Genomic DNA, 20872 nt, shown 5'->3' on the forward strand with positions numbered 1-20872 from the left:
GCACATGCCCGCGTGCCTATTTGTTGGTCTGAGTTCTAGAACGTTGGCCGGCCAGCTTGGGACCGCGGGGGTGAGTAGACGGGTGGGCGTGCTTTGTGCTTCCGTTTTGGTTGTGGGAATCCTCCCGCGTAAACGTACAGGAGCGGAGGTGGTCGAATGCCCTGACTTTATGTTATGCTATAATAAAAAGACCAACCAATATTTAAGGGTGCGGCACATCTCACTTCATTGTCACGGCAGTACACACACAAAGGGGTCCTGTTAATAAGCCCGATATTGTAGATGAGGAAATGGATGCTTAGTAAACGTTGCACACTAAAAAAACAGCAATAATCGTAATAAAGAAAACGTTACATACTGGCAAAAGAGGATGGGGAACTAACTTTGACGCCACCACAGGCGTTTACCCACTAGAATCGGCCACCTGCGTATGCTGTATCAAGAATGGGGACCTAAGGCTGGGATACCAGCGCCCACTCGACTCCCTTGTTTTCTGAAAGTACTGGAAGAGTCCCTAGAAATAAATGTATTCCTTCATTTATCATGTTACAAGAGCAGAAACATATCAGGGGAAGTAAAGTGACTTTCCTAAAATCAGCCAGAGTCAATGTTGGAGAATGCCGTAAAACTGGAGGGTCTCAACTGAACTTGGACAAAGGGGATGGAAAAACTTTTTTAAGGTAGTGTGAACATTCTATATCTTTTTTTTTTTTTTAATTTTTTTTTTCAACGTTTATTTATTTTTGGAACAGAGAGAGACAGAGCATGAACGGGGGAGGGGCAGAGAGAGAGGGAGACACAGAATCGGAAACAGGCTCCAGGCTCCGAGCCATCAGCCCAGAGCCTGACGCGGGGCTCGAACTCCCGGACCGCGAGATCGTGACCTGGCTGAAGTCGGACGCCCAACCAACTGCGCCACCCAGGCGCCCCTGAACATTCTATATCTTGATGGTGGCAGTCGTTACGTCTTGTATACAATGACAAAAATTGTACAGTTAAAATTGGTGAGGTTTTTTTAAATGTTTATTTATTTTTGACAGAGAGAGCATGAGTGGGGGAGGGGCAGAGAGCGAGGGAGACACAGAATCTGAAGCCGGCTCCAGGATCCCAGCTGTCAGCACAGAGCCCAACACAGCGCTCGAACTCACAGACCGTGAGATCATGACCTGAGCCGAACTGGGACACTCAGCCGACTGAGCCACCCAGGCGCCTCTGGTGAGTTTTAATGTATGTAAATAATAACCTCAATAAATAAACAGAAGGAAGCACAAAACAAAACTAGACTCTGTACTTCAGCAACAGGCACAGGTGTGCGGGGCTTCTGGAATTCATGGAATAAATATAGCAACTCTTTTTCCCCTAATAATAATATAATATCATGTTCTAGAAGAACAAAGTGATAAATCAGAGATTGCAGAATTCATCTGAATATTTAAGGTAAAATGGGAGCCATCAAAGAGAGGGTTCCCTTGGCTCTATTAGGGGTGCTTCTGTGGGAACATTTGAGCTTTCACTGATATCATGTCTCCCGTGGAGAAATTGTACTAGAACTGCTAGAATCCTATTCTAGGTTCTAGTGACCATCTACTGCTCCCAGTTAGATTCTGGGAGGTTGGCATTGGGTAGGGAGGGCAGGGGAAGGCCTATCAAGAAAATGTGCAAACAGCCAGTGGTGTCAGCAGCTGGCCCAGCCAAGGAAACCATAAACAAACACATCTGTCTTCTGTCTAATTTGAAGATAAAAAGGTGTACTTATGTCAACAAAAGGCTGTTTGCAAAATGTCATCATATATTTTAAGGCACTAACCACAGTATAATCTGACTGTAACAATAAAGTCATACTTTATTTTCCCTCCCACCCTGTCCGGAGTGCTCCAGCTTCTCTCCCCAGCGGCAACCAGTTCCTTGGTGTTCTTCCAGAGATCTTCTATAAAAAGCTATACTCTTGAGCACTTGAGATGACTCCTTACTGTCTCCTGGTTTCCACGTCCTTGTGGTCTTGTGGACAGGTCTAGACTGTTCTCGGGTTCAGGCAAAACTGTGCCTCGCCCCACCCAAACAGTCTCATCGCTGGCTCACTAGACAAGGAAAAAAGACTCCTTCTTTTCCTATAAGTATTTATACTAGCCTTTAACAACATAAAAAGGGACCCAAAATTTAAACATTTTTTTCATGCCTTCAGTGAAAGTTCTCCTAATAAAAACCCACACAAAGAAGATGCATGAGCCAAATAGTGAAGGATGTGGAAAATCCTAATGAAGCCCAAATTTGTTCTCCTTTCTTCTTCCCATACTCAGCCCTTACTTTTCCCTCCTCCAAGGTTTTCTTTAATGTTTATCTGCAGGCATTCAGTATTTTCAGAGGTAAAGACAGCCCAGGAAATAATCTTTTAACTAGTGTGCAGAGATACTAATGGATTAATGTAACTTTTCCCAGGATATTTGCAATTCCCCAGACTCCCTAGGAGAATGATCTCAAAAGGTGGGAGAGAAGTGGCTGTCCCTTAGGACAAGAACATCAGAATATTCAGGAAGGTTAACACCTTTAGAAGAAAAAAACTTATTCTTTGGAAAATTTCAAGTATATGCAAAAGCAGACAAAATGGTATAATGCACTCACACGTACCCCATAACTCAGCTTCAACAATCGCCAACACAAGGCCATCTTATTTCACACATGCACCCAACCATTGTCCCTGACCTCCCTCACCCCCACATTATTTTTGAAACAAATCCCAGACATCATATTATTTCATCTGTAAATATTGTCGTATGCATTTTGACAAGATAAGGATTCTTTTCTTTAAAAATAGCCATAATAGAGGTGCCTGGGTGGCTCAGTCGGTTGAGCGTCCGACTTTGGCTCAGGTCATGATCTCGCGGTCCGTGAGTTTGAGCCCCGCGTCAGGCTCTGTGCTGACAGCTCAGAGCCTGGAACCTGCTTCAGATTCTGTGTCTCCCTCTCTCTCTACCCCTCCCCTGCTCACATTCTGTCTCTCTTTGTCTCTCAATAATAAATAAAGGTTAAAAAAATTTTTTAATAAAAAATTAAAATAGCCATAATGGCATTTCACCTAAAAATGACAACAATTATTTAATAACATCGTGTATCTAGTTGGTGTTCAAATTTTTCATTGTTTCATAAATGTCATCCTGTTTTTCTTTACACTTTCTTGGTTTAAGGTCTTCTGCTGTTCTCTATATTTCTTGCAGATAGGTTGCTGGACTTAGAACTTTGATCAGACTTCATTATAGTTAGTGTTTTATGCTTCCTACAGGAGGCATATAATGTGATTTTCTGTTATTTGTGATGCTACCAGCTATTGGTGCTTAATGTCTCAATTCATTAATTCATTAGAGGTTGCATTCCAGTTCTATCACAGGGGTGATATCCTAGTTCTGTTATTTCTTCCTCACTCCCTTGCTGAACTATCTCTATGAAGACGACTTCTCCCTTATCGAAACTTTGGTGACCCAGTGGTACAGTTTCAATAGGAAAGGCAGAATAAATGGTTGATTCCCTCCCTTCATTTACAAATTTTCAACACAAGGAGTCAATTCTCTGTTTTCTAATGGTAATTAGTCAAGTTTTTGTTTTATTTTTAGTACCATTATGAACTTATGGAATTATACAAATTGATGTGTTTTCACCGCTTGCGTATATTATGGTGTATATTGTTTGAAAGAGATTATTTGATATATAACTATATATTTTAAGAGACGAATAAACAAACCACTTTCTAATGCAAACTACAAAAAGTTAGCAGAGGTCTATCTCAGATTCTCAGTGGGGTGGGTGTGGAAATTAGGAGGTGAGTGGGCCAGGGGTGTACGATTTGAAGCTATAGATCAGATACTGAAGATATTTGAATGCTGCAACTAATGTGATAACTTATGTAATAGCAAGGACACATGGATTCAAGATACATTGATAGGGAGCCATATGTAATGCAAAGGTATGCCTTTCTAATGACGGAAGTTCAGACATCTCAACTACTTATTTGGGAGGGCTCTGGGGAAAGTTCTTATGCACACCCACACATTTATCTCCTCTCCTCTAGAGGGCTTAAATCAGATAGTTTCCTACACACAAGACCAGCTTCTCCACCACATGTATACACATGCATCTATATACACCCCAAAGCATTCCAGCCTCTCCCTGAGAATGCTGGTAGAAATTAGTATCTCACTACCCTTATAATAAAATGAGTTTATTCATTAAAAAATACATAGACTAGACACCACATGCCAGGTCTATGCTAGCAGCTGAGGCTAGGAGAAAGAATACGGTCCATGCTGGTCTCTTAAAGGAGTTTGCAGTCTGGTTTAGATATGGATAAGTATGCAGATTATGATTGCAATACTCTGTGATAAATGCTGAACCAAGAAATGTCGATGCCCAGGAAGCAGCCAAGATGTTGTTTTAGGACCAGGGTGGGGTTTGGGGCCGGGGTGGGTCTGCTACCATTGAGCATTTGTCCGTCAGTCACATTCATTGACCATTAGGATTGAATTCCAAATTGATCTAGATTCTAGATCTTAGTCTGTATGAGTTGTTTCGGCCGACTTCATGGACAGCGTGTGCGTGTGTGTGTGTGTGTGTGTGTGTGTGTGTGTGTGTTCAAGACAGGATATGAAGGATATAGGACAACAGGAAATTAGAAACCTGTGTAGTCATCGGATTCCACAGCATTTATTGTGTATGGAGCAATACATTTTCAAGGTGGAGCACATTTTAGAAAATGCAATTATGTGTGAGAAAAGAAAAGCTTTGTAATGCACTTAAGTGTACGTAGAAATATAAAATATTGATATATATAGTTCCTACCCTTTCTGTTCATCTGTACCCATAACAAGTTCCCATTGTCAAACCCAGAGCCTGGAAGATAGTGACTTTTAATAAATATGTTTCCTCAGGTTTATTAGAGATTCATTTATATTAGGTCAAGCCTAAAAATGAAATACTTTATCAGATTATATTAATCTGATTGAGATGGAGCCTAAAATGCTATGCTAGAGGGGAGAAAGCTTTACATATCCTCTTCTAGTGGAATATTGGTACAACTATACTCTATTTTTCATATTTTGGGGCAGGGCTCTGCATGCACACATTCACTCATTTATCAAACATTTACTAAACAGTTGCTGTATTCCAGGCATGATGCTGGGCATCAAGGATTTTATTTTATTTTATTTTATTTTATTTTATTTTATTTTATTTTATTTTATTTTATTTTATTTTTAATATAGTTTATTGTTAAGTTGACTGACATACTGTGTATACAGTGTGCTCTTGGTTTTGGGGGTAGATTCCTGTGATTCACCGCTTACATACAACACCCAGTGCTCATCCCAACAAGTGCCCTCCTCAATGCCCATCACCCATTTTCCTCTCCTCCCTCCCCCCCCATCAACCCTCAGTTTGTTCTCTGTATTTAAGAGTATCTTATAGTTTGCCTCCCTCCCTCTCTGTTTGTAACTATTTTCCCCCTCTCCTTCCCCCATAGTCTTCTGTTAAGTTTCTCAAGTTCCACATATGAGTGAAAACATACAGTATCTGTCTTTCTCTGACTGACTTATTTCATTTAGCATAATACACTCCAGTTAGACATCAAGCATAACACTCCAGTTAGACATCAAGGATTTTAAAAGCTCCAACCTCAGACTTTTCCCTTGAAGATCTCATAGTCTATCTGGAGAGACAAAGCAATTAAATAATTGCATCATCATGGGCTAAAATCTATATTAGGAAGTACCTGGCTGGCTCAGTTGGAAAAGCGTGTGACTCTTGATCTTGGGATCATGAGTTTGAGCCTATGTTGGGTGTGGACACTACTTAAATAAATAAAGCTTTAAAAAAATAAAATAAAATCTGTATTAGAAGGATGTAGAAGGGGTTCTAGGAACCCAGAGGATAAAGAAACTCATTCTTCTGTGGAGGGAAGGGAGAGGGTCATGGGGAGCTGCACAGAGGCTATGCTGAGTCAGGGTTTCCCAGGTGAACAGTAGGGAAAGAATACTCCATGGAGACGGAATAACACGAGTAAAGGCGTAAAGATGTGTTTGGAAAACTGCAAGCCCATGTTGCTGGGGTGCATCGTTGAGAGAGGAGTAGTTGGTGAGGCCAACAGGGAAGGTGGCAGTCCGTTAAAGGCCTTGCACATCTTGCTGGGGGGTTTAGGCCCAACCCCACATAAGCTAAGAAGCCATTAAAGCATTTCGGACAAGGGGATTATGTGATCAGATTGGGACTTCAGAGAAATCATAATGTTTGGTGTAGGGGACAAGGGTATTAAATCTTCCTTTTTGATGCCTCCCCTAAGCAGTTATTTTGCTATCCATGCTGCCCACCAAGACTTTGGAGACTTTTTCATATTTTTACCAAATACTTCCTTACACTTCTCAACATTTTTGAAACTAGCATCTCAAATGTCCCCGATAGAAGCATCCTAAGTAGAGACTATAGTGAAGTAGATTTATGAAATCCACACCCACCCATGCTGGTCCCTGTGCAGGGCCTTGTTACAACACAAGGGCATCCACTGGGCCAACCTAAGGGTGTTGCTCCCCACAGCTATTAACTTCTTCTGTTCTGCCTTTTTGGCCTCAGAGATCCTGCACCCATGTATCTAACAAAAAAAGGTCATTTGATTTACATGTGCTTGAGAATTTTATTAGACATCCAAGTAGAGAGATCCAAGAGGTAGTCAGAGCTGCACAGAGATGTGTGCATATCTGCGCTTCCGGGGAGAGATCCAAGATGCCAGGAGGCCCAAGCACATCTGTGAGTGGTCAGCATATGAATAAGACAGAATTACATCACCTAGTGTAAATACAGAGAAGGGGTCTGAGAAATGAGCCCTCAGGCCCTGCAAATTTAAGAGGCTGGGGGTGAGGGTCGCTGTTGAGGAAGAACAAGCAAGGTGACTGAGAAGGAGCAGCCCCTGGAGAAGGAGGAAAGCTGATACTTTCTTCCATTTACCGACTGATCCTTCTCAGGAAATGTAGGTTTACAAAGAAGATTAAAAAAAAAAAGATGCTAAGACTGTGGATACTGGATTTAGATGGACTGGATTCAAATCTCAGTCATATATTAAGTACTAAATGAGTTTACACTTTAATTTTTTTTTTTTCAACGTTTATTTATTTTGGGGACAGAGAGAGACAGAGCATGAACGGGGGAGGGGCAGAGAGAGAGGGAGACACAGAATCGGAAACAGGCTCCAGGCTCCGAGCCATCAGCCCAGAGCCCGACGCGGGGCTCGAACTCCCGGACCGCGAGATCGTGACCTGGCTGAAGTCGGACGCTTAACCGACTGCGCCACCCAGGCGCCCCGAGTTTACACTTTATATGTGTCACTGGGTCCAGTATATCACCAGGAGGGTATCTGCTTGTTGAGTAATCATTGTGACCACTGCACTCTGGGAATATACTGAGTGCCAAGGCAATTCATGTGAAAGAATCAAACAAAAGCCCTAGCTTCAGGGAGCTCACAGTCCAGAGGGAAGGGGCAGCCCTCAAAGTCATTCTCCATGACATCACGACATGATCAATTCTTTAATGAAACTATGAGCCATGCACTGGGACAGCAGAAAAGGGGAATGATTAATCCAGCCTGTGATGGCCTGACTTAAAGGTGATGCATTTTTTTATCATTTGTCTTTTACATGTCAAGTTGCCCGAGAAAATCTTGACTCTTCTACCGCCAGTCCATCTATGTGACAATTTATGAGAATTTTTTTTTTCTTTTGGAAAGAAGAAGCATAGATTGTGGGCACAGATTGTGATCCTACTTTTTGACAAATGAAGAATTACCATCTCGAATGAAATTGAATCCATAATTGCCTATTAGTCCAAATCAACAGCAGCTGCTCTTATGTTTTCCCACATTTGACTGTTACCCCAGTGTAGCACTCACATCACAGGCTAAACCGGGGAGCCTATCACATCTGGTGTGGTAGGCTTCAGTGATCTCAATCTTTTTCCTTGGCTGATGATTTACTTTCCATTTGGGGGGGCAGATGGTTTCTTCAAATAGGGAAGCCCCAATAAACATTGGCCTTTCTCAGATTTAACAGCCATACATTTCTCATGAACAAGATTTCTAGCATCTTTGTGTGCTTTTTATTACTCTTTGCTTTCTTCTCTATGCATTCATTCTGGTTAAAACTGAAAGCTTTAGACCTAAAATTTGTAACTGAAGATGTCCTTCCATGAATTTATTGTAAATTCTTGCAGTGAAAAGTCCACCAGGGCAGATTGCAGAGATGTTTGCAGCTCAGTGTTGAGCACAGTGGACTCTTCTACCCTTCTTCTGCAAACTTGTAGGTCCTCCAGTTCTGCTTGAAGACAGGGCTGGAGTTTGAGAGCCAGATGAATGTTTGGATCACTGCATCCTCCAATCCTAACGTAACTGTAACAGCAATCCTTCTGGTGGTAGCATGGATGATGGTGAATGTATTTGGGATAAGACAGATTCCATTGGAAAGGGAAAGGAAGGTAGCATGGGTAAGGGTTGAGCATTGGTAGCTGAGATCCAAGGAGGAATTTTTTTCAACCACCCAGGAATATACCCTGAAATCACTCTTTTCTCTTCAGAAAACAAAAAGACCTTGAAAATCATTAAAAGAAAAGAAAGAGAACTGTATTCTTGATTTTAAAATGAAGGATACTCTACCCTTTTCTTTTAGGAAAGATAGATTTGTTTCTTAAGTATATTACTTGAAGAGCAGTCATTCTTCAAAGTTGATCCTGTGCTTCAGCCTTTACCTAAAAGAAGGAATTTCTTTTAATATAGGAATCCCAGTGATGCTGAGGACAACGGACTGAATGTTTGTATCCCCCCAAAATTCATATGTTGAAATCCTAACCCCCAAGGTAATAGTATTTGGAGGTAGGGCCTCTGGGAAATGATTAGTTCATAAAGGTGGAGCTCTCATGATGGAATTTGTGCCCTTATAAAAGGGACTCCAGAGAGCTCCCTCATCCTTTCCACCATGTGAGGACAAAGCGAAAAGATGGCCAAGAAGAACCAGGAAGCCGGCTGTCATCAAACTCCGTATCTGCCAGTGCCATGATCTTGGACATCCCAGTCTCAGAACTGAAATAAAAAGATTTCTGTTTATGGTATTCTGTTATAACAGCTCAAACAGACTAAGACATCAAGCTTCTACACACATACGTTAGCGGGAAGTGCAGTCTTCTCCCTGATTTGGCCAAATCTCTCAACAGTGCAAACACAGCCCAAAGGGTCAGTCCTGACCCTTAACACTGATGTTAAGCGGTCACTGCTGAAGCCTAGCTGTGTTCCAGGGGGCAAGAGCAGACATTCTTCCCTGCCTTCCCCTTCCCTGACCTTGGCTGCCCCAATTTGTTACAGTCAGCCTTACGCATGCCATGCCAGAGTTAGCTAGCTCCCAATGGTGTAGCCCTTCAGCAGATAGCCACTTCCCCAGGGACTCCCGCAGTGTCAAGCTGGTTGGGTTGGAAGGAGGCTCCAGCATCAGCCTCATGTTGTTCTCAGAGTCAGATCTCCCCTCTGATGGGCTCTAGGCCCTTGGACACCAGTCCCGATTCTCCCCTGTCACGGTGAACACCATTTCAGCAGCCTAATCACAACTGTCTGTCATTGAGCCCCTGTCAAGATACCCTAAGTTCATCTGACATGTTCTGCTGACTCTGAATCTCAAAGAGACTAGATCAATAATAATGAGCTGTTATTGTTGTTGAGCATTATTTACTCTCTAAGTGCAAGTTCCTATTAAATTAAATGGAATGAAACAGGAAGGGTGAGGAGGAGTTGGCTCTGCCATCCCAGATGAGTATATGCGTGTGTGTGTGTGTGTGTGTGCATGTATGTGTGCGTGCATGCGTGTGTACACGTGTACTGTGGGGAAAGGAGCTGGTTATAATGACCAGGCCCTGAGGGCATATTCTTCTGGAGTCCAGGATTCTTCTTTGTTCTGATTTCCTAAGGAGCCTAGGGTAAGGCCGATACAAAGGTATTGAAGACAGATTTTGGGTGATGGGGAAATTTTATAACATCTCACTAATTTGCCATCATCAGTCTACAGTCTAAAATTCTTGAACTTACAGACAGTTTGGGCAGTTGGGCAGTTTGCACTGCCAACAGTAACCATGTCGGACGTTTCTATAAGTTTTGACACTCACATAACAGGTCAGAGACGAGTCATACGTTGGTACGCCAGGAAACCCAAAAACTGTTTAGAGCCCTGGGAATCCAGAGAGAGACAGAGATGTTTCTTTGGCCTAGCACAGACAGATTCATTTGGCACAATTAGTAATGCTGAGCACCTCCTCTATGCTAAACCTTTAGAGAAGGAAATGCCGTGGCTCCTTCTGTGGAAGAGATGATCGCCTCCCTGGGGACAGCAGGAGGATGCAATCCTAGAAACGGTTAAGACCACAGACTCTGTTCAGGGCCTCTGGGCCTGGCCTTTAGCTGCCCTGGCTACCATTGTGTGACCAGCTACCTCTGCAGGGAAATGCTTACGTGTCCTCCCACATAGTCACTCTGCACAGTGGCAACTGATTCTTCGAATCAGGGAAGAGTTTGCTCCCAGTCGTCAGGGCATTTGGGTTGAGAGAGGCAGCTGACATCCCTTCTGTCTCGTCCAGGACTCGGGTAGAAATAGTAGCTTTCAGCTTTATCATTCACCGAGTGTTTTCAACCCAGGAAGGTAGGCACAGACGTGTCCCGGGAGAGGGTGGCTACTGTGCCCAGAAAGGTGGATCCCTTGTCGTGGTGATGAATCATCTGAAAAGGTAAAAGCAAAACAAAACCAGAAACAAAAACCAAGTCTAAGTCAAGGTGGGTGGTACTGGGGACCGGGGCTGGCAGGGACATCTACCCTAGTGCTGGATTAGAAGAGGTTGGCCTTCTCCTGGGAGAGCGAGGTAGGTATTTCTTACAAGAAGTGAGGTCCCCCAGTTTTCCACAGGGCTATGGGAAAAATTGCTTGTAATTATGTTAATTACAACAACAGAGCCCTTCACTTCTCAGGAGGGCTTTTCATCTTCAAAGGGGCTCCAGGATGGAGCATTAATACTTGACATGAAAGTCTTTGGAGTTTCAGAACTGAAGGCAGAGGGGCCCTAGCTATGTGGGGGCTGGGGCACGGGCGCTGTCTTGGAATGCCAATGCCCAAGGAATTCTCTTGCTGTAAGGTGGGGATCAGGTTAAAGCAGGGATACATGCCAGAAACTGGCCCTCATCTCACTGAAATTGGAGGGGCAGAGGGACTGAAGTGTCACCTCACTCCCCTATACTGGGACTCCCCGTTAAATTTGAATTTCAGATAAACACTAAATGCACAAATGCACTACACAATTTGCTTATACACGCCCACACACAGCAAGTGCCATCAGAGGCTGGGCTTCCTACCTGATAGACTCCTACCAGAGAGGTCAGCAAATCCGGGCGTGTTCCCCCCAGGGCCATAGGGAACAAGGGCTCCTCAGACCTGCCCAGACCCAGCCTCTTTCCCACCCCCGTGTGGGAATGCCAGAAAGTCCTCCTTTCAGTTCTGTCAGGGCTAGAACTCAGGGCTGGGCTGCTGGGTCCAGTCCAGCCTCCCCAACTCCTTTATTTACCTTGGATTTGGGATGAAACAGCCTCAGGAGTGGAATGTCTAAAGCGTCCCCTCCCCGCTTCTCTCCCGTCTTTCCTTCTCTGCACCCTGACCTCCACCCCACCACTCTGTAGTTTGAGCGAGACATCTGTGGCCGCCCACCCCCAACTCCCAAAACTGCTGGAATCACAATTCTCCTGTGACAAAAACCAGAGCAAGATGGTCACTAGGCTGAGATGAGCTTCCAGCCTCGGCAGTGGAATCCAGGCTGCCAGGACGGGTCTGGGCCTGAACTAGAAATGCCGGAGGGTTCCTGGGCTGGGCGGGAAGGGGAGACAAGCTGGCACTTGCCACAGCACAGAATAGTAACTGGGAGCTGGCAGTGCCTGCTCTGAAACAGAGCGAAACTCTCAGGGCCTCCAGACACAGGCACACTGGTTCCCAGGCCCCTAAATCTCCAGAGCTGGCCCCTGGGCTCAGTCAGTTAGGGTCAAGGGCAGAGCATGTTGCCTTCTTCACGCCCCCAGGACAGACAGATGGTCACACACATTTACATCCTGGGATATTACTTCGGCCCTTGGGCACGATTAACATTCCAAAGCTTCGGTTCCCCCTCATGACTTAATGGAAAGGGCACGAAGTCAGTCAGATAGGGCGGGTCAGCTTCCCACTCACCGTTTACCAGCTGAGTGACCTCGGGTAAGACTCTCTTAACAAATTTTTAAAAATGCCCCCGATGTACTTGGAACTAAAGCCATTTAAGGAAAATGGTGGTGGGCAAGATGAACCTGGCCGATTGGCTGGCAGTGCTGTATAGAAGGCAGGGCACTGAGCTGCAGCTGTTCCTTCAAAGTACAAGATGCTGGGAAGATTCCAGAAAAGCTAATATTGGTAAATCACTCTTAGAATCGTATTGGGGAAGAACAACTTTCCCCTCTGGATTAAACATTTACCCCTCTGGGTAAAACATGCTAGTGTTTCTTTCCCTCCTCATCCTTTCTTAATGAATTAAAAGTACATGAATATATGAACGAAGTATGACACACTCAGTTCATGGGCATCATTCAAATCATGACCTGCACTTCCAGAAGTATGTTGAGCCCTGCACAATAAATGTTTGTTGATTGACTAACTAACCTGTCTGATTAGATTAAAGGGAAGAAGCAAGGATTGATTTCATGTCAACTGAGTAGATCTTCTTAGAAATCCTGCCTCTTATTTTAGAAGCTTCAAAGATTAGTGTTTTATTTCCCCAAATCCCCACTCACTGGCTCTACTATTTTGTTACCTCCTTCCATTTCTATTTATGCAGCAGCAATGCCCGGCTCTGCAGATAATGTTTTGTAACTAGTGAACTAGAACAGCAAGAGCGTTGAAGATACTTGGCTATGCTAAGGGATTTGTCAGCCAGGCACCTGGCCAGGGAAGGCCTGGTGGGTCCTTCCTTGGATTTGAAAGGCCAAGGAGAGAAGCTGCTACTGTTAGCAGCCCAACGTTATGCAGATGTCACTGTGCTGGGGAGGGACAGGTGGTGTGTGGGCTGCCTCGTCTCTAATTCCTAGGTCTGAACAAAATAGGGGAAAAAACAGTCCCAACAGAGTGGGATCGGAAGTATCCCAGGGGAGTTAAAACCAGGTAGCGCCATACATGAGATTTTGGTAACAAGTGGGAACAGCCCTGGGATAGGGGGTGGTGTAAGGGACAGACGAACTGTTTCTACTCTTAATTGATCTCTCCTATGAGTCATTTTATCTCATTTGAAGTTCAGAGATTTGCTCCTGAGCCAGAGTATGGCCACTTCCCGTGTGATCTATTATCCTCGATGAGCCTCAGTTTCCTAAAGTGTAAGGGGGAATACTAATACCTAACCCCTACGTATGCACGGAATAAATATGTATTGAACACTTAATGTGTGCCAGACCCTGTGCCAAGTTCTCCGCTGAGAACACAGTGGAAACAAGACAAAGTCCCTATCTTCCTGGAACTCATTTATACTCCAGGGCAGAACCCCCCCAAATAGCAGCTCCCATGGAGTGTTTTATATGGCTCATGTAATTAAATTTGTTTCTTTAAACGTGTTGTGAACGTATACAAAGTTTTACATAAAGTCTAGATTTCCCAGTGGCAAGGCTGGGCCTGTCTTTCTGCATGGCAACTATCAGCTAGAGCTTAGTGTCTGCTTCCCTTAAAAGGAAAGCATTTTCTCCAGGTAGCCACAGTCTGCACATTTTCAGGCACTCTTATCTTGCTCAAACTTAAAGAATATTTTTATTTGTTTGTTTAGTTAAAACCTTTCCATCCTCCCGGACTATAAAGAGGTGAAAGCCTGGCTCTTGGATATGACATTCAAGGCCTTTTAGGTCTGTTTCCTGCCTAATTCGTCCCTACAAATGCTAAAGCTCCAGCAAATTGAAACCTCCTGACCTTCCCACATGGTACCTCTGACCATTTGCAATGTTATTTTCTCTGCCCAAATGTTTTTGGCTTCTATTTTTCAATCCAGAAAATTGATATTGACCTGTCAGGGTCATTTTAAACATAACTCTCCCCATTTGTTCAGACTTTCTGTGAGGAAGTACCCAGAGAGTCACATGGCGTGGAGACCCTCAAAGATAGAAATGGTCCATTTGAGACCTGAGGGACAGCACTTGTTTTACATCTTACAGTTGGGCCCAGGGACCTTCCCAGTTGGTGACAATTTGTAAAAAGCCTCAGCTTTCCCAATAAATAGGAACAAAATATAAACATGGAATGAAATAATGTCTGTGAGTGACATCTGATAATATTTCAAAAACCACATTTGACTGGAGTTATTGATGCTTAGTAAGTAACAGCTATTGTTCCTGTTGTCGTATTGATATTCCAAGTGGTGGTAATTTCGCGAATGGTAGGCCAGCAGCTGTAACGTGTGCTCTGGGAAGAGTCTATGAGGGCTGTAGAGTTGTGAAATGGTTAAGAGATGTGGTTGGAAAAGCAGACTAGGGTGAGAGAGGGGCCTTCCAATTAGACTCCCTGCTTGGCCTTTTTCTCCATTCTTCCTGTCTTAAACACAGCAGCCAGAGCGATGCTGCAAAACAAGTCACACCTTGTTGCGCTTACTCTAAAGCCCCTAGTGGCTCCCTATCTGCCTTAGAGTAAAAGCTAAAGTCATTACCTCTCACACCTTGTATCCCAACACTTTCCCCTCACTCCTTGCTCTGTTCCAGCCACTGAACCTCATTCTGACCTCCCTGACCCTCCTTTAATGAGCAAGTACGTGCTTACCTCAGGATCTTTTCATTTGATCGCCCCTCTTTCAGGAACCATCTTCCCTCTGCTATCTACACAGCTCCATCCAACACTTTCTTAGATCTCTACTCAAATGTCATCTTCTCCCTAGTTAGTCTATCTAAAATTTTACTTCTTCCCTGCCCCCTCCCCTCCCTAACCTCGGTTGCCTTATTGTTCTCCTTGGAACTTATTACCAACCAATGTGCTTTACTTGCTTCACTTATTTATCTTGCTTATTTTCTGTCTCTCCCCACTGGAATCTAAGTACTATGAGAGCAGAAGTTCTTATGTGTCCTGCTCACTGCTGTATCCCCCAGAACCTAGAACAGAGCCCGGCACATAGTAGATACACAATAAACATGTGTTGGATGAGTGAATAGTGCTTTGATTCAATAAACCTTGGGAAGTCACAATGTTTTTGAGCAGGAAAGTGAATGGGGTCAGAGCTCACAAAGGACTGCAGGATAGATTAGAATGGGGCTGGAAGCTGGCGGATAGGAGGTAGTTACAATAGCAGAAGGACTCATAAGTGAAAGTTTAAACAGAGGGCTTCAGTACCAATAGAAGATGACAATAGGAGGTGGTAAGTTTCATGAGGGCAGGGAATTTGTCTGGCATATAGTAGGTGTTCAGTAAATATTTACCGAATGATGAATGAGGGAATGATGCTTGTGTTTTTCGTGTGGGATGGCCTCAGGCCTCTGGTCTGGGTCTGTGTGAGGAAAGACCTGAACCTTCTTTGCTCTTGACTCTGGGGTTCTCCTGGCCAGGAGTTACATGAGATCAACACTTAACTCTTACATTGGTATGTACATCTTCCCTTCCTCCCTTCCTGCTAACCCCCCATGGCATCCAGTCACCTTTTAGGCCTCAGCTTAACTCAGACAAATTGGGGTTCAGGCTGTGGGAATTGAGGTGGGGTTCAGGCGGCAGGTTTCTACAGGCAGTGACCAGGTCGAATGAGCTTTTTGAATGCTATACAACTAAAGCCTTAGGTGACGTGGATAAATTAGTGTGGAAATTAGTGTGCCAGTCCAGAGCCCCTCAAGAGCATGGAAATCCCTGTGGACATCATCCGTACCTTTTCTGCAAAACCACAAGTTATTGGATAGGAGGCTGATCTAGGTTGAGGCTGGGTATGTAGACTGTGTTAAGAGAAAGTTCCCACACTGGAGGGGGGGGTTGGAGAGGGTGGAGGGGTGTGAGGTGGGGCTGTTGCTTGGTTAAAGAACCTCTCATTTATACTCTCCCTGGTCTGCCCTTCTCCTCAAAGGAATTATTCACTAGGCTCTGAGATCCACACTTGGACCTTGCCCCTAATCCAATCAACAGAAATGAAGGGCTTCATATCCTCCCTGCCCCAAGAATAAACATATAGTAACTCGCTTCTGAATTTTCCAGGTTTCTATGAAGTGAATGCCTGGTGCCCAGAACCGCACCAGATCCTCGCCTAAAGATGGTGGAAAAAAATAACATTTGCATAGACTTATTCTTGTTTTATTTATTTAATTTGATCTTCTTGTCAATACTGTGAAGTAGTATCCTCATGTAAGAGATGAATAAACTGAGGTCCAGCTCGTTCATGCAACTAGAAGTTGAGAGAAGGGAAATTTGAGACAAGTTTTGATTCATCCCAAACATAGGTTGTTTTTCTGAGGACATCAGCGCTGTCTCTAGAATTTGACCACAGAACTAGGAATTGTTTGGACGAGAAGGTGCTTGTGGAATTTGCTCAGGTCCTTCCCACAAAGGGGTTCAGGCTCAGACAGCAACAGCCACAAGCCAAAAGAATGGTCTGAATGCCAAAGAAAGGTCTGATAGTCCGGTCCCCTGACTCCCACGTGCTTTTTCTTTTGTCTTTAAAAATATGTGATGATAATATCATTCTTAAATATTATGTTTATCTGCCTTAAAAATCAAATAGTACTGAAAGCTTTATAACCAAAACATTGGCCCTCCCCACTCCTTATTTTTGTTGAGAGAATATTTCATCTCCTAATATTTTTGTTGAAATCTCTCATACCTTCTTATCCTACCCCTCCCCAATGCTTTTTGTCCTCTTCTTAACCTTGTGGTTGTACCAGAATGGTGGGGGGGGGGGGGGGGGGGGGGGGAAAACAGATAAAACACATTTGGTCAATCAGTCTTATTGAACAGAAGTCCAATTTCTTACCACATTGCCCCCCCCCCCATAGGATTCTGTATCCCCAGATAACTCATTTTGCTGAAGTCAACACATGTCCAGTGCTCAGGTAGCTTAGCCTTGAGCCTGACACTGGTAGGAACTCCTGGCTCACGAGAGCTCCTGTCTGGTCTGTGCCTTGCTGCCCTCAAGTCCCCTTGCTGCCCTCTGTCCCCTAGCTGCTGAGACCAGAGATTGATTTACATGAGAAAACAGAGTAGATAACCACAGTGATGATCCCTCCCATCCACACTTGACCAAGTTCAGAAAGCTTTCATGCCCACAGTCTCATTTTACAACAGCATAACATCATGGGATATGTTGTTCAGTACTGCCCATGAAGTCAAAATTGGGACACTGCTCTGTCCTGACAGGGCAGCGTATTTAAAATCAGGACTGTGATGGGGCACCTGGGTGGTTCAGTCTGTTAAGCATCCAACTTCAGCTTAGGTCATGATCTCCCAGTTTGTGTGTTTGTGAATTTGAGCCCCCTGTGGGGCTCTGCTCTGACAGCTCAGAGCCTGGAGCCTGCTTCAGATTCTATGTCTCCCCTCTCTCTCTGCCCCTTGCCTGCTCATATGTGTTCTCTGTCTCTCTCTGTCTCTCTGTCTCTGTCTCTCTCTCTCTCTCAAAAATAAATAAATAAATAAGCTTAAAATAAAATAAGATCAGGACTGTGAATCTTCACATTCATGGCAGTTTCTTATTTGGCTCTTATGTCTGCAGGGCCAGTGGAACCTTCTTTTGCCTGGGGGGGGGGGGTGGGGTGGGGCCTGGGGGGGGGTGGAAGTGGAGTCTCTGACTGACACTGGAGGGGAGGAAGAATGATGGGAGGACCTCTGGGAGAGAGCTTACTTCTAAGTGATTTACTGGACTTTGTTTTTCCTCCTCTTCCCACATAGATCCAAATTTGGAATAAAGAAAACTATTCCTTTGAGGACACTTACCACCACTTGGCTTAGTTCAAGGATAAAAAGAGAGTCAGAAACTAATAATTCTGAACACTTTAGTGGGGAATTCACCTAAAATCTCAAACCAAAATCTGTTTGATTGCCTGGGCTAGAAAGTGAGATTCATTTATAAATTATTTTTGCTGCAGCTTCCACTACAGAAATCTCAATAAGCCTCGAATTTGGATCACATTCTGGGACCCTCTATACAGGGTAAGGAGACAGAGGAAGGGGCAACAATTCAGGCTACAGTTTAGGCAATGTGTTAGGTTCATCTGTAGCCCCAGTACCTTGAAACACTTGGATGGAGCCAGAGATAAATAAGGGTAGGACTTGGGCTACAAAATGCCTTCCAGAAGGCTGGATGGGGTCTGAATTCCCCCAAATGCCAATTGATGGGCTCCAAAATGCCTTCCAGAAGGCTGGATGGGGTCTGAATTCCTCTGAGAGAGACCAGAATTGTATTGTTCAGTTTGATGTCCTCACCCCCTCTTCAACAGACCCGCTGACAAATAACGCAGCCTATTGCTGTTACTGACTCCAGGGACACTAAATTCTCCACTGTCCTGAACCACTGGGAGCAGTCCCAGTTGCTCCGCACCCTGCTCAGCGGAGAAGAGTGGGATTTGGGTCACATGGCTTTATTGTCATATGTTTGGTATTGTTGAGGTTAAAGCCTCTGGGTGGTGAATGAGTCCTCACCAAGTAAGAGCTGCCTGGGAGCAGGAGAGAGGAATTCCCAGATTCCCTATAGCTATAAATCAATGCCTCTGTGTTGAAACATACATCTCACAGCCTGAAACTCAGACTCACAAATGAGTCAGCAATGCCTTACTTGAGCAGGGATGGAGGGCAAAGCAATGGAAACATCACAGGCCCAAGCCACACTGGGGATGTCTGAATCTTAGGAGTGCTCTTTTGAGAACGTAGAACTGATTCCTCCAGAGCCTTTGGGTTTTCTTATTCCCCAGACCAAGCAAGTGAGGTGTATCTCAAGCAAAGAAGACTTCAGGGTGGCCTATTGCCAGGTCTCATCATTCAAAGGACCCAGAAGTTCTTCTTGATCTCTACCTTAATTCCTCTTGCTTTATCCCCTTTCATTGATTCCTCAGTAGAGGGACACGAGAGTTGGGACTTTGTTTGCCATAGTATCAACAGTGCATAGATACATGCATAATTAAAAAATAATAAATTAACAACCAGTGCAGCATCAGTCAGTATAGATTCTGGTTGGGATGCTGAGCAGGGTCCAAGTGGAAGGGACCCTGGGCTTGGGTTCTAGTCTTGACTTTGTGTGTAATTTGCTACATGATCTAGAGCAAATCACTTGACCTCCTGGGACCTCAGTTTTCTCATCTATAAAAAGGGAGAATTTGGACTAGAAGTTGTAAACTCATATGCCTACAGGGTCAGACAATTAAAGTAAATGAGTGAATCCGGTAGGGTGGGGTTGTCCTGATTTTAACATGTGGATTCCATCTAAATGAGCAGCTGTTGTCGGATGGAACTGCTGAGCCAGGCTGTCTAGAGCCTGTCTTCAAGAGATGCTGAAAACCTAGATGTTTATGTGAAATCTCCTGGTGTTTAAGATACCGTGTGGGTCAAACAAACAAACATCTCTAAGCCAGTAATAGCCCTAGACCAGAGGATTTGAAGGTCCCTCCCAGCTTGAATTTTCTGATTCTAAAGTATGTGTCTTCTAAAGAAAATCTTTAAGAAATCACTTTAGTTATAGGGATTTCTGCTAGTGCATAAGTGAATGCCTGTGTGTGGGCTCATACTTGTATGGTGTTGGGCTTTTGGCTCCCCTCAAATGATGCTCTCCTGGTGGTCTTTCCCCTCATCCCTCACACACACCTGCAGTGGACTGTTTGCTTGGTCTCAAGAGCCAAGCCCTGGGCCACATGGGAGATGCTGCTTGTCCAGTGAGCTCATCAGCAGTAAAGAGCAGGCTGTGCTGATGAGATAGTCCTTCCCCTCATGAAGGGAAGAGTGGCCACCAGCAGCGGCTGAGCCAGAGGCTGGCTGAGTCAGGCTTGGGGACTTGCTACCCTCCCAGCCTTCGCTGGATATGTCCCCAAGCATTGGGAATCAAGTTCCCATGATTACCAACCCGGAGCTCTCCAACACACCGGTATTAGTCTGCTGGGGCCACTGGAACTAAGTACCACAGACTGGGTAGCTTAATTAACAGAAATGTCTTGTCTCACAGTTCTGTAGGCTGGAAGCCCAAAATCAAGGCATCCATAAGGTTGGATGCTTCCCAGGGCTCTGAGGGAAGGGTCTGTTCCAGGCCTTTCTCCTTGGCTTGGAGATGGCTGTCTTCTCCCTGTGTCTCTTCACATCATCTTCTCCCTCTGTGTCCAAATTTCCCTTTTCTATAAGGACACGGGTCAAATATGATTAGAGCCCACCCTAATGACCTCATTTTAACTTGATCACCTCTGTAAAGACTCTATGTCCAAGTAAGGTCCCATTCTGAGGTACTGGAGGCTGTAGGACTTCAGCATCCGAATTTAGGGGGTGAGGGGACATAATTCAACCATAATATCACTCCTTTATGGTCTCTCTCTCATTGCTTTAAACTTCAAAACCTAAGTACCCATAAGCATATCCCTTCTTACCTGTGACAGCTCCATGCTTCAGGGTCTCATGTACTGGTACACAGCTCACTGTAAGCATGTACTCTGTAAGGACTGGGGTTCATTGTAGTGGGACAGGAGAGTGAACTCTCATCAAACATCTGATAGGGGACATACAGGCCTTGAGTTTCAAGTAATAACAGAAGGTGTCACCTTATTCTGTGAGGCACTGTCTACATGCTTTTTATCTTTATACCAAAATTTCAAGTATTTATACATCACTCAATAAGTACCAAA

At 44.4% G+C, this 20872-nt stretch overlaps 1 protein-coding gene across 1 annotated transcript in view; it reads left to right on the forward strand.

Annotated features, from left to right (window-relative positions):
• Positions 1 to 1174: 1174 nt before the first annotated feature.
• IRF6 (interferon regulatory factor 6) overlaps positions 1175 to 20872 on the forward strand; it is a 39930-nt gene continuing 20232 nt past the window's right edge. The window contains exon 1 of the mRNA XM_030303062.1: positions 1175 to 1215. The gene's annotated coding sequence lies outside the window, so the exon portion shown is untranslated. The remainder of the gene's footprint in view (positions 1216 to 20872) is intronic.

Source organism: Lynx canadensis, chromosome F1 (assembly GCF_007474595.2).
Source record: "Lynx canadensis isolate LIC74 chromosome F1, mLynCan4.pri.v2, whole genome shotgun sequence".
In the NCBI taxonomy this organism is placed as follows: domain Eukaryota; kingdom Metazoa; phylum Chordata; class Mammalia; order Carnivora; family Felidae; genus Lynx; species Lynx canadensis.